Raw genomic sequence first — 14,854 nt, forward strand, 5'->3', positions numbered from 1 at the left:
TTGTGACCAGCACGGGTCCAGGTTCAGATATTCCTTGCCACTGATGTGAGCCTTGGACGGGAATCGAACTGAAGGTGGTCGGATTCATAGCCCAGTGCGCGAACCACTGCGCCACACATCACCGCACCAATAATAACGCCATTAGAATGTAATTTTTTTTCATTCGTAGTGTCAACTTCCGTGGTCTCGTCCACACACTCTCCACAGTAGCCCAGCCTGTACACAACACCGGCCGTCTAACACTGATGGCGCTGACTGAGATAGCCAACGACTCTCCTTCGTCGTAGTGCAGTGTTTAGCTAGCATGCACGTTCAGCGACGACGGCGACGAGACGACAGCGACGACGAGACGAGTCCACTCCCAGCACCGGCAGCCCTGAGCCCCCCGCTCTCGGCTCCTTTTATGCTCCCGGCGCGGCCTGGCTCCGCCCTGACCACGCCCCCTTCTCGAACCCGCCAGCAGGTTCCAGGGGCCTCCAGACGGGGTCCTCCGTGACCCTTGCCCCAGTTCCTCCGCTCTGCCCACACCCCGTGCTCACGCCCTCACCGGCGTGTGCGCCGTCTGTCCACCACAGCTGCCGCTGCTGTGCGCCAGGCAACACTATTACACTACAGATTTATTTCGTCATCTTCATATCCAGTGCTGAGAAAGGGGAACTTTTGAAAACGAATCTGGTGGCTGAGGACTTTAGGTTTAGCAAGTAATGTAAAGTATTTACAAAATAATACCGATAAACAATCGATCAGCCACACGGCCTTCTGGGAGTGCGTCATTTCAGCAGCATTTATTCAGTACAAGCAAAAGTCTGGACCGGTCCCGGCGTAGGTGACTCATCAGCTGAGTCAGGCTCCATTCAATCAACGCTGGCCAACTGCCCATCTTACAGGCCACCCCATATTTGTTCTTCCTGATTGAACTTACTTGAATGGCCTGATTACTTTCATGATTGCTCATAAATAACCACACATGGTTAATGTTAAACTCATAAACAACAGGGCTGTGATCTGTGACTGAGGCTGTGTGGCCGTGATCTGTTACCCTGGCTGCTGCTGCTCCTGCTGCCCTCACGTTGACCCGATCTGCTTCTGCAATCGTCAGATATACACACGTACTTTAAAAAATATTACGATCAAAAGTAATGGTAACAAAGTAATCAGCCGATTATATTCAATTGCCTGATGACGCAATAATAGGTAAAGGACCGCAGAGCTTGGGAAATTGTTGGCACCGGCTCAACGCGTGGCTGCTGCTGCTGCCTTCCGGCTTGTGGGTGCCTCCTTGTCCTGGCGCCTCTGAGTGGGCCTCTCTCTTTCTTTACTTCTTTATTTAGAAAGAGAATGCCGTGCGGCAGCACGCTGCACGTTGAGATGATTGTATTACAGTCTTGTATTACAGTCTTGTTCTCCCATAACGTGTTCGTCGCATTCCTGAAGAACACCGCTTTTATGGGAAAATTGCGTTGCAGTAACCATTTGTAGTGACATTGAATGAGTCACTGTAGCGCGTGGCGCTGAGAGATTGGTAGACAAGGTGGGGTATAGTCAAACAACCCCCAAAACCGATTCATCGTTGGGGGGGGGGCTTCATCCAGCAATGGATTGACAAATGGCTGTGAAATCGCGCTTGGGTAACCGTGACATTGCAGGCGATCAAATATTACTCGTGCACAGTAACTCAGCAAGCCCTTACAGGCAAGGAGGTACTGTTGGGGATCTTTCGACAAATACTTTCTTTAAAAATGAAAAGTTCAAGCATCATCCGGCTTTAATAAGCGTGGTGTGACACTTACCTCTGAAACAGCATTGGAAAGTCTACGTTCATATTACGGGGGGGGGGGGCAGTTTATAGGACAGCCACTGTTGAGTATTCATCGGTGTGGCTTGTGCAGGAGAGAAGGAAGCCAGCGAACGGAGGGTTTCTGCGTGACTCAAGGGGTTAAGGCTGCGTCAAAGCACTCTGAGCCAGTAGCGCTGAGGTCTTCTTGGGTTCAACTTCAAGGTTTAGCCACCCGAGATTAAACAGAAACCTCAACACATTCTATCTATCATGGGGCCTATCAAAGTATGAGAAATAAGAAGAGGTGTTACCCTTCGTGGCAATAAAGCAGGTGATGTTAAGATGTTCAAACACCAAATAGATTCCTTTTGCAAGGAATCTTGTCTGCATGAACCACACGCACTTGTGGTGAACATGCAAACAAACACGTGCCTCTGATCATATTTGATGCGTTGTGTTTGAAGCTGATCGGCCTACACCAGAGACAGCCGCAGCCTTGTTCTATACGGCTGCTGTCGCTGCTCACCGCGAGCTTACACACGCTCTGACACGCGTGGCGTTGTCTCTGCGCTGTCCGCCTTGGGCGTCTGACACTGGTGGTGAGATTGGGTCGTGAAGAAGGCTGCTGTGTCTGGTGTAGGCCAATCAGCTTCAAAGACAACGCATCATCTATCATCAGATCCATGTGGTTGTTTGCCTGTTCACCACAAGTGCGTCTGGTTCATGCAGACTTGATTCCTTTATTTGGTGTTTGAACATCTTGACACCTCCTGTTATATTGCCAGAAAGGGTCAAACCTCTTCCTATTTCTCATACATTCATCTCGACGGCGCTCTCCGCTCGCCTGGCTGATTGTGAGCTCAGTCTTTGCCCAAGCCTGGCCGGCCAGCCGGCTCAAACACTCAAGACATAATCAATGACACTCATCAATAGTATTGCCTTACAAAGACTATATATATATAAAGCGGCAGACGTTTCGGGCCATGGCCCGTCTTCATAGGACATAGCACACAAGGTTAAAGAGGAGTCTCGAGTGGAGCGAATGGCGATGGGCTCAGCCTGCTCGGCCCCACTGGACTTCACCGTCAACGTGGCCTCTGCCCTTGAGCAACTGCGGGACCCAGAGCAAGTTGACTTTGATTGCCGTGTGACACACACACACACCCCTGTAGCAGGGCATGCTAGGAGGTGCATCACAGACTGTGCATATGGAATTAAACACGTAATTTGGTGTTGTTGCGTTGGCAAGTAAGTATGTTGAACTTCTTTCGCACCGCACGTAGCCAACCGTGCTAGTCGGAGGTGCGGAGGAAGGACAACAACACTAAGCACAACAAAGCAGCTGTAGCCGTGCAAGTGGTGCACGAGCACAATTAACAAAGCACATTTGCGTGCTACGAAAATTGCCATTGTCATTAATTTTACCCGCTATATTTGTTTTCCATTCGAGGCCACGTCGTGTTATTGATGAGCGTGATGCGTTGCGTGTTGTTACAACGTGCGCGCGAGGACATTTGAAGGAGAGCAATGTATCCGCAGCGGTTTCACGATGTCACCTTTTCCAGACGGCCCTTCTCTCTCTCAGCACGGGGTGACGCACTGCTTTCTGCTGCCGCCGTTCCGATTGGAATTTTTCCCCGTCTCGTGACACAATGCCGATAGCACGATGGGAATATACCTGTGGAGGACGGGGGGGGGGGCGCAAGCTGTTGGCTGCCAGGCTCGTTACAATTTGACGCAGCTTTCGAGGCGGTGGTGGCTTTTTTGACAGAGGAATCCATCACAATCAAGGGCCGAGAACAAGGTCGTGCGATAAAGACGGGGCCCTGAATCTCAGAGCCACGAGGCTGGGCAGCAGCGCCACGTGGGGGGGGGGGGGGGCTACGGTGGCGTTCCGCAGACTCAGCAGCTCGAAGACTGCGGTGGTGGAACCGACAGTCGGAGACCTCGACAGGCCCCGCGGGGCGCGCGTCTCCTTCATGAATGGGGAAGTTAACGGCACAAGACGGAGCCACGGTGGTGCGATTGTGTCCATGCCACCCAGAAATAAATGGACCGGATAGCAAACCGCTGAGTCTCACGACTCTCTCGCAGGAGGGTCCTGCCAAGGTATTGTTGCAGTTCGGGGGGCGATGATTGCGATGTAAAATCCAATTAAACAAATTGTTTGGTGATGCTAACTGCTGCGTTGGCAGTGGTCCACAAGCACAAATAATAGTTTTTTTATATATATAAAATAAGCTAACATCAGAGGCGAGTTATAACTAAACCGATCCTGGACCTCCCCTAGGTCGACTCAGCCCCAAATGAGTACCTGGTGCGATGTGTAAAAATCGTCACTGGGGAGACAAAGGCGGCCGGGAGTGGTGCTGCCACCCACCCCCTCGTCTGCCGTGCCGGCCTTCATAGGTGCTGCTCGCTAACAGCACTTGCCCCAACAGCCTGTGAAGGCTACACAGGGATCGGGCTGAACGATTAATCGATTTCAAATCGAAATCGCAATTTGAAACCATGCGATTAGCAAATCGTAAAGGCTGCGATTTTTTGCGATTTGAAAAGTCCTCTTACTTTCTTATTGGAATTGTTTTATTTTTTATTATTATAACTTTATTTATTTAACTTAACAATTGTTCTATGTTTGATTGTTCTATTTTAATCAAAACATTTTAATAAATACATGTTGGAAGCAATTCATATCTTTTAAGTTCTCATCCTTGCATTAGAATATATAGAGCAGTTCATATTTTGATGGTATCATGTGGTAATGCTCCATCACATGTTTAAAAATCTATTACACAGTGAATATTGAACTGAAGCTTGACTTTAAAAATGTAATCGCAAATAAAATCGCAATGTTATAAAAATCGCAATTAGATATTTCCCCCAAATCGTTCAGCCCGACACGGGGGGTCATTGTCCTTGTTCCTGTCTCCTCGTGTGTCTCCTCGTCCTTGCCTCTGTGTGTGTCTGCACGCGTGTGTCTCGTGTTGGTCTGTGTCTCTGTGTTGGTCTGTGTCTCTGTGTCTGTGTGTCTCTGTGTTGGTCTGTGTCTCTGTCTGTGTGTGACTGTGTCTGTGTGTGTCTCTGTGTTGGTCTGTGTCTCTGTGTCTGTGTGTGACTGCACGCGTGTGTCTCTGTGTTGGTCTGTGTCACTGTGTCTGTGTGTGACTGTGTCTGTGTGTCTATGTGTGACTGTGTCTGTGTGTGACTGTGTCTGTGTGTGTCTCTGTGTTGGTCTGTATCACTGTGTCTGTGTGTGACTGTGTAGGTCTGTGTCTCTGTGTTGGTCTATGTCTCTGTGTTGGTGTGTGTGACTGTGTCTGTGTGTCTCTGTGTTGGCCTGTGTCTCTGTGTTGGTGTGTGTCACTGTGTCTGTGTGTGTCTGCACGCGTGTGTCTCTGTGTCTGTGTGTGTCTCTGTGTTGGTCTGTGTCTCTGTGTCTGTGTGTGACTGCGCGTGTCTCTCTGTGTCTGTGTGTGTCACTGCCTCTGTGTGTGCCGTTGTGTCTTTTCACGGCTGTATATTTCTGTGCCTGACGCCTCCACTCGCCATATGTTGCAACATGTTTCGTGATCACTTCGTGTATATTCTGGACATAAATGGGTACTACATACGTCGTACGAGTAATTGCATTAGTCCACGTGTCAATTTGTTTCAGCTGGGGGTGGGGGGGGGGGGTCTCAGCCTCCGCGCAGTGGCTCACCTCACCACGAAATCTCATCAGGGGAAATGAAACTGTCAAGGCAGGATCTTGCTCGGTGATGTTGATTGAAGCCAGGGTGTTGGATGAAGCTCCCATTGCCCATATCTGGAGCGAGAGACCCAACAAGATCAGCAGGGCGGCCCCGTCACTCGCTCGACCCTCAGCGCTGTGAAAGTGGGAAGAAATACACTTCACCTAACAGCTATCATGGGTAGTGTGGGTTTTGTCAGCGTTCCCCTCGGATAAAGCCATCCTCGTGGTGACGGGACTTCTATTTGAGGCTGCACCCAGTCGTGGCTTTCAGGCCGGGGGGGGCCTCTGAGGACGAGGCCGGAATCAAGGCCAGTGATGGAGTCTCTCGGAGTCGAGGCCAGTGATGGAGTCTCTCGGCTGAGGTCATTCTCGAGGCTGGGTGGTGCCACGAAGCCGGTGGGTTTCAACCCGCGCGATGCGCCCATACTTTTGAAAAACAAAAAAATGTGTTTTATTTTGCCAGGTAAGGTTTGACCGCCGCTAATTGCGAAGTTGTCGCAATGTTTCATTCGAGCCAGCGGTGTAAACACGCTGCGTAGAAACCGCACGCTCGCACAAACACAAAGATCTCCTGCCCCCCCCACCGTTATAGCCTGAGCTGAGCGGACTGTTGGGGACAAGTCCTGTCAGCGAGCACATTTTCTATTCTATATTATTATTTTATATTACCAGGTGTAGTGGGCTCCACAGGGCGCACACTCGAACTTGGAGACAACACGTTGATGTCTTAACACAACAGGGCCACCATATAACCACTCGACGGGATAACGATATAGGGCGGTAACCACCACGCGTAACTACATAACCACTCGACGGGATAACGACTTGGGGTTAACTAGACAATCGGCCCAGGTCGGCGAGCACGCCGCCTTGTCGACGATGTCTTGACCGAAGACGACGAGGCGCAGGGCCCAGGGCTCATTCCACAGACGAGCCCCCCTCTCGATCCTGCCAGGAGCTCCCGGCTCCCAATCGCGTGTCCATCGAGCCCCCTGTGCCCCCCTGTGCCCCCCTGTGGCCCCCTGTGACCCCCTGTGGCCCCCTGTGGCCCCCTGTGGCCCCCTGTGATCCCCTGTGGCCCGCTGTGACCCCCTGTGACCCCCTGTGGCCCCCTGTAGCCTCCTGTGCCCCCCTGTGGCCCCCTGTGACCCCCTGTGGCCCCCTGTGACCCCTTGTGACCCCCTGTGGCCCCCTGTGATCCCCTGTGGCCCCCTGTGACCCCCTGTGACCCCTGTGGCCCCCTGTAGCCTCCTGTGACCCCCTGTGGCCCCCTGTGACCCCCTGTGGCCCCCTGTGACCCCCTGTGCCCCCCTGTGACCCCCTGTGGCCTCCTGTGGCCCCCTGTTACCCCCTGTGACCCCCTGTGACCTCCTGTGACCCCTGTGGCCTCCTGTGGCCCCCTGTGGCCCGCTGTGGCCTGTTCTGATTACATGACAAACCTTACTAATTGGCTGTGTCGGATGGTGGCGGGTTTAACGACACATATATTTACACGATCTAACCCCTCAAAAAAACCCTGTATTATGGATATTGGTCACGAAAGCCGACGTGTTAAGCTTATAGAAGCCAACTAGTCAAGACACGTGTTGCTAAATGTCGAGGGAAAAACCTGAAGACCCTGAGAAATAATCCACGTGACCACGGGGAGAGACACGCAAGCTCCAAATATACAGCAGCAGGCGTCAGGGTCAGGATCGAACCCACGACCTCCTGTACACCAGGCGAGGTAGTTAACATTTCCTAGCCACCGTGGCACCCATGTTTTTTAGGGTCGTCGCAGGCTGTGGCATGGATACCGTGCAGGATGAATGTTGAACGTGTGCAGGGGAAGGTCAGTGCCACGCTGTGGCAACAACACGCACGAATATCTAAGCCACGGACACCTTCTTGGCATGCAGCGCACCGTGTCCGGCTTGTGTTAGCCCGTGGACTTTTTTTATGCCGGTTGACTCTCGCTGGTTAAACAAAGGGACATCGATATGTATGCTGTAGTATAGTGTGATCATTACTCTTTTATTCTCACACAATCACCTGGAATCGCGCGGACACGTAATATGTTCAAATATTTAATCATAATTAGTTTAACATTTTGGGCTAGGATCGTGTGGATCACCTAGCCAGCTTTTGAACATGTTTAATGTATTCCGTGACCGTGTGATGTTTCTTGCTTGTATACCCCCCCCCCCCCCCCATTTGATGAAGATCAAGCCACAGCATTGGAAAGGGGGGCAGGCGATAAGGGGATGAGACCTCAGGATAGGTGTAGATATTGACACGCCACCGATGTGAGCTGTTGCCGGGAAACGAACTCAGGTCGCCGGGTTCACAATAACCACCGGAGCCACCTCTTCACCCGATGTACTGAGCGACGTCCTCGCAGAAATACTCACACAGCGGTAGCAGACGCCGGCCTGTGTGAGGTGCCACTCTGCACGAAGCGTCAGCCTCTCGGGGGTGAGGAGGCTGCCCATGAGAAGGGGTCACCCCCACCCCGACTCGCCCCCTCCGCTCAGCACACAATCCACCCGGTCTCCCCAGCGGAACCACGAAAGAAAGTTCCAGCAGCCAGTCGCTGTCCATCCACCACCCACGCGCTCGCCTGCTGCTCGTGGCACGAAGCCCAAGCGAAGCAAGCAAAGGGCTCGGGGCCCCTAGCAGCTCAAGGGGCCCCCGAATTCAGGAGAAAAAAAATCGGAGTGCGCCAAAGCCGTACCCAATATCAGCTCAAATTAATATCACAGTAAACGTTAAAATTAACATAAACACGTTAATTAATGTATGTAGCTTTGAACTTCTTTCGCACCGTACGTAGCCAACCGTGCTAATCGGACGTGTGGGGGAAGTGTAGCAAACTAAACACAAAAAGCAGCTCTAAATAAATGAGTTTTAAATCTGGATGATGATTTAAAAGTGCCTCGCTCCAGTGGCTTCCTAATATCACAAGAAAGAGAGCGTTCCAGACGGCCGCAGAAGCGCATCTGAAAGTGCGCGATGCGGCGACCGGTTGGCCAAGAGCCGCTGCTGCGAGGATGATCGGAGTTCGCGTGATGATGGTTGATGCTCCATCTCTCATCCCTAAATTGTCTGTAGTTCCCATCTCTCATATTACTCCGTCTTTCACTGTTGCCTACAACTCTCATCTCGCTGCATCTCTGTTGTCGACATCTCTCTAATGTCACGATACCTTTCCCATCGTTATCTCTATCAACTCGCGACATCTCAAGCTCGGCTACATCCCTCCTCCCGTCTCACTGCATCTGTCTCGTCTGCATCTTTCACCTCGCCGCGATTCGATTTCGTGTCTGCATGAATTCTCACATTCGCTCTCTACGCTCCTGTCGCACTGCATCTATTTCTCTCGTCTCCACCATCTCTCCTGCGGTCTCACGAGGAGATGGAGTGAATATTGAATCATGGTGAACGGGACTACCTTGGTGAGGGGTCGGCAACCAAAATAACAAGAGGAGACATGCTTTTCGAACTCGCCAATAAAACCCCTCAATGTTGCAAGAGTCTCAAGGCAGCCCTGAAAGAGGCGCCTGCCTCTCCAGAGACGCAGGTTGCTGACCCCTGGGATACACCACCACTCTCATCACCCCCCACTCGACCTCCCCCTCGTCCACCACTCCCATCACCCCCCACTCGACCCCCCTTCCTCCACCACTCCCATCACTCCACTCGATCCCTCCCTTACTCCACCACTCCCATCACCCCCCACTCGACCCCCCTTCCTCCACCACTCCCATCACCCCACTCGACCCCCCTTCCTCCACCACTCCCATCACCCCCACTCGCCCTCCCCCTTCCTCCATCACTCCCATCACCCCACTCGACTTCCCCCCTCGTCCATCACTCCCATCACCCCCACTCGCCCTCCCCCCTCGTCCACCACTCCCATCACCCCACTCGCCCTCCCCCTTCCTCCATCACTCCCATCACCCCCACTCGCCCTCCCCCCTCGTCCACCACTCCCATCACCCCCACTCGCCCTCCCCCTTCCTCCACGGCTCCTCCCGCTGCGACTGTATGGCGGCGTCATCACTGTTAGGAGTCATCAACATTCACTTTGCCCCCCCCCCCCGTGCTCCTGCATGCAACCCATCCTCTCCATCGCGGTTACCCATTCTCGTTTCCGCTGCCCTCCACTCATCAACCCACTCGCCCATCCATCTCCTCCACTCACCTAACCCCCCACCCTCCCCCCCATCTATCTCATGCCTCGCTCCTCTTTACCACAATCCACCACCCACCCACCACCTTTCTCCACCCACCCCCTCTGTCCACTCATCCACCCACCCGCTCCCTCCTTCCCCCTCACCCCAACCCTCTCCTCCACCCAGCGACCCTCCTCTCCGCTCACCACCCCTCCACTCACCCCATCCACCAACGGACCAATCCATCCCCGCACTCACCCCGCTCACCCCACCCCTTCTCCTCCACCCCCCCCCCCCCACATCGAACCACCCCCAGCACGACGGGCTCAGCCCCATCCCTCTGCTCCCCACCCCCGACTCGGGTCCCACCCAACCAGCACCGGGGGCACCTCCCTGCACCTCCCTGCATCGCCGCGAGTCGAGGCGCAGTGGAGACGCATCCCGCTCAGCGTGCGGCGAGACGGGCGGTAGGGACACAGAGACGCGCTGCTGCTGCTGGTGGTGCTGCTGCTGGTGGCGCTGGTGGTGCTGCTGCTGGTGGTGGTGGTGGTGCTGGTGGTGCTGCTGGTGGTAGTGGTGGTTCTGCTGCTGGTGGTGCTGGTGGTGCTGCTGGTGGTGGTGGTGCTTGTGGTGGTGCTGCTAGTGGTGGTGCTGGTGGTGGTGGTGGTTCTGCTGCTAGTGGTGGTGCTGCAAGTGGTGGTGCTGCTGCTGCGAGCGTGCAAGCCGTGAACGGCCGTGCTGGTGCTGGGGAGGCACCGCTGCACCCCCCCCCCGCTGCCCCCCCGCTGCCCCCCCGCTGCGAGCTAGCGGCAGACATCCTGCACACAGTCGTCATCCTGCACACAGTCGTCCGCCTCGAGTCGTCGTCGTCTTGGACGCTGGGGAGGCTCCCAGGTCGCAGGCTCCGCCATCGCGCGCACTGGCTGAGTGAGGCTGGGCGAGGTGCGAGGTGCCGTCTCACGGCGCCCGCGAGAGACGTCGAGAGACGAGACGAGACGAGAGAGACGAGACGAGAGAGACGAGACGAGAGAGAGAGAGACACGAGAGACACGAGAGGATTGCATCGAAGCGGCCGTTCGGACAAGAAGACGCCGTGCACACAGGAAACGTGTGGACATCGACACCATCAATATCATCAGCAACATCGAAACCATCAACATCATCAGCAACAACATCATCATCAGCAACAACAACATCATCAGCAGCAGCAGCGCCCAGCAGGAGGGTGATGTCGACGTCTCCCACTGGATGAAGTCGTGATGAACCCGGCGATCTAAAAGGGGATATCTGCGAAAACTCACCCACAAAAAAACCCTGCAGACTATTTCAGGAGCATTATAATTCCTATTGTTGTGTGTGTGTGTGTGTATAAATACACACACACACACAGGCGCGGCACAACGCGGCGAAAGTTTAAGGCGAATGAATGTCTCGTGTTCAATCATCACCGCGTGAAATCGGCAGCGCGTGAGCCGGACGGATGCATCTGCGACGTTGACTCGCTCGCGCCATTGGACTGGAATTAGAGAGCAGCAGCAGCAACGCCGCCCGCCGCATTCCATCATCAGGACAAAGGTGCACACGGACACACGCGGCGCGTGTCGGGAGAGGGGAAATGCTGCCGATGATGACGACGATGACGACGGCGGTGGTGGTGCTGCTGGTGCCGCGTGCAGCAGCACCCACACGCACTGCTGCAGCTACAGCTGCTGCCCCTGCTGCAGCTGCGATGTGAGTGCTGATTCCGAGACCCCCGCGTGCGTCACGTGACGCGTTCGTCTCTGGCTCCGGGATGTCGCAGAGCTAAGAGAGCGCGCGAGATGCTGCTCCGGGTAAGGAGAGAATCATCCTCCTCGTCTCGCTCTCGCCTCTTCCCCTCTCGCCTCTTCCCCTGTCACCCACCCCGCGATGCTGCTGCTGCTGTACACGCGCGCGCACACAGGGCACACGCAGTCCTTGTGTGTGTGTGTGGAGTCGGACCATGCAGACGATGCCCTTTGTACTGGGCAGTCGCGGTTTCAGCTTGGATTGAGATGATGCATTTTTTAAATCTCGCATCTAAAAACGAAGATTCCTATATGAACGTGCGTGTGTGTGTCTAATGCGATTTGGGTGGTGGTGTGTGCGCGTTTGTGTGGACAAGGGGGTTGTATGTACGTCTCGTACGGTCGGCTACGTACGGTGCGAAAGAATTGCTACACGTTGGTATGTGTTTGTATATGAAGGTCGACTGCATCCAATGAGTCTCTGGTGCGCTGTATAAACATCGCCACTGGGGAGACAAAGGCGGCCGGGCGTGGTGCTGGCTACCCCACCCCTAGTGCGCTGGCCTTGGTAGGTGCTCGCTAACAGCACTTGCCCCGACAATCTGTGTAGGCTACAGGGACGGAGGGGGGATCTTTGTCTTTGTATGTAATTGTGTATTCTTAGCGGTACGTGTTGTCCTGTATCAGCAGCGTATTGTGTCTTTGTATTTGGTGTGTCTGTGTGATTGACATCTGTCTGTGTGATTGACATCTGTCGGTGTGATTGACATCTGTCTATGTGTGGTCCGTGTGTGGTACGCACGGTCTGTGTGTCTTGTATGTGCCGACTGTGTGTCTGTGTGATTGACATCTGTCTGTCTGATTGCCATCTGTCTGTGTGTGGTCCGTGTGTGGTACGCACGGTCTGTGTGTCTTGTATGTGCCGACTGTGAGTCTGTGTGCCTGTCTCCATGCGGCTCGTGTCTGTGGACCGGTGTACTTTGTGTGACTGCGTGTGAGCACTGTGCGTTGTGTCTATTTGGGTGTAATGTGAGTCTGTGTTTGCATTGTATGTTTTCCCTGTAAAGTATGTTTCTGCATGTGTGCTGATATGCATATTGTGTGCGTGTTATTGTATCTGTGTGTAATATATGCGTGCACAGTATGGTGCATGTGTGTCCGTGTGTGTTGTGGGTATCGTGTTGTGTCTGCGATGACCCATAACTATTGCAAATATTTGACGTCTGTGAAAAACAGCTTCAGAGCTCATCGGATTCCAGCAGTCCAAATAAAGATTCCCATTCTGACGAGTATTTTGATTGAACCGGTTGTGGGCCTCTCTTAGGCTAACTCAGCCTTAAACGAGAACCTGGCACGGTGTTTAAACAGCACTGGGGAGACAAAGGCGGCCGTGGACGTGCTATTGGCAACGCCACTCCCTCGTGTCCCGTGTTGGCCTTCTTAGGTGCTGCAGGCTCACCACAGCACTTGCCACCACAGGCTGCTGACAGGCGACACGGGTGAGGAGTAGTCGTTGTCTAGGGGGTGTGTGGTTTGTGTTGAATACTTGCGTGGGTAACAGTATCATCAGCTTGTGAGATTTGGATCAGAAACTTGGACATTGACCACGACGATGTGTCATCGACCACAGCATCTTACAAGTGGGCAACGAAGCTGGGATGACGCTGCTTAGCTACAGCGAGGAACACGTGGAATTAGACAACATACGCAGGTTGACATTACATCGTTTTGACTGTTAAGAAAAATGGAGTTGGGCAGAAGATTTTCACCCCAAGGGTCGATGGCCGATGGGCGAGAATGCATTCGAGGCTACGTTTTGCATGGAGATGGCGTCGTGAAATAATTTAGTTTGCAGGAACTGGCCAGGCGAATAGCTCGTGTCTGTGCACACGAGTACAGCACTTGGCCCAACAGTCTGTTCATGCTACACGGGAGCTCTTTGTCCATTGCGTGGATACGACATTTTTAATTATCTGAAGAAAAACAACTAGTTCAGAATGATCTGGAATGTGATGTCGAAGTGACGTCACTTCCACGGCATCACTTTTGTGCTTTACCTGCCAGACGCTGCAGGAAGATGATCTGTGTACGACGAGTGACCGTGACTCTCATCAACAAACCTGGGGCCCAGTTAGTGGACTGTGATTGAGGCGAGATGTTAACTACCTCCCCTCGTATACATGCGGTCTTGGGTCCGATCCCGACCCAGATGCCTGCTGTATATTTGGAGTTTGCGTGTCTCTCTCTCCATGGTCGTGTGGATTTTTCTCCGGGTCCTCTGGTTTTCCCCTCCACATTTAGAAACATGCGTTCAGAGTTTCTGGCTGGTTTAAATGTCCACGTGATAAGCCACTAAGTTGAGCTGTCATTTGTGGCCAGGTCGCTTCTGAAAAAGAGCAATACTGCTCAGTGGGCCCTTCGTGGTAAAAATAAAAATAGTTCAGAAGGGTGAATGATGGAGTTGGGAGGAGCTAAATTGAGCCCTCTTGTTTTGACCAGAATAATCCAGGAATCTTCGGTGTTGAATTTGACCTCTGTACGACCTATGGCTTTTGACCTAATGCAGTAAATTATTTTAAAAGGCCAAAGTGGTCATCGCATTGAGTGACGCGCCGCCTGCTGGACGAAGGGCGCCATCCTCATCGTGACACGAGCGGCACCTTTTCTACGTCGGGGCAATGAAGAAGGGTAATTGCCCGAAACGTCACCTCTTATATTTTCCATTTTGAGGCCACCGTGTTATTGATGAATGTGTTGAGTATAGTCGGGCTTTGCTTCGGAATTTTTACAAATAACTTTGTAATCTTTTTATCAAATATTCGGATTATCGAATTATTCCCGTTTTGTAATTAACATGTCTTCGTGATAACAAAAGTGACGTGTCTGTTGGCATTGGGCGTGACGTCACTTTCCCGTGACGTCACAATTTCGGATGAATCTGAAATGTTCTTGGAGTTTTTTTCCAGAACGCGTTGATCGTCTACAAAGTACCAGAAGTGAAACCTTTACGCGTTGTCCCAAACTGTAATGGAGAAGCGAGTGGCGATGACTGGTGTGAGATGGGCAATGTGTTGCCAGGTGAGTGGTGAGTATCTGGTGAGTGGTGTCAGGTGAGAGATTGGTGAGGTGAGTGTGTAGTGCCAGGTGAGTGGGGGTGAGTTGTGTGTTTTGCGAGTGTGCGTCAATCGAGTGAGTGGCGGCGTTGTGTCCGCTGAGGGGCGAGTGCCAGGTGAGGGGGGCGAGTTGTGATTGTGGTCACCGTGCGAAGGGTCGACAGGTCAGGGCCTACGGAGGGGTGAGATGGGGATGGCGGTGGCACCGATGTTGTCACGGCTGCCTTGTCACGAGGGCCGCCAGCTTGTCTGGGTTTGACCCTGTACATCGTGGGGAATTGGCGTCTGTGTGTCAGGTGGCAGCGATC

At 53.2% G+C, this 14,854-nt stretch overlaps 1 protein-coding gene across 2 annotated transcripts in view; it reads left to right on the forward strand.

The window, feature by feature from the left end:
• Positions 1 to 10,055: 10,055 nt before the first annotated feature.
• FAM163B (family with sequence similarity 163 member B) overlaps positions 10,056 to 14,854 on the forward strand; it is a 43,340-nt gene continuing 38,541 nt past the window's right edge. The window contains exon 1 of one of the 2 annotated variants that reach the window (XM_078616025.1): positions 10,056 to 11,499. The gene's annotated coding sequence lies outside the window, so the exon portion shown is untranslated. The remainder of the gene's footprint in view (positions 11,500 to 14,854) is intronic. The other variant, XM_078616026.1, reaches the window with a different exon arrangement.

This window comes from Lampetra planeri, chromosome 49 (genome assembly GCF_965212315.1).
Source record: "Lampetra planeri chromosome 49, kcLamPlan1.2.h2, whole genome shotgun sequence".
In the NCBI taxonomy this organism is placed as follows: domain Eukaryota; kingdom Metazoa; phylum Chordata; class Hyperoartia; order Petromyzontiformes; family Petromyzontidae; genus Lampetra; species Lampetra planeri.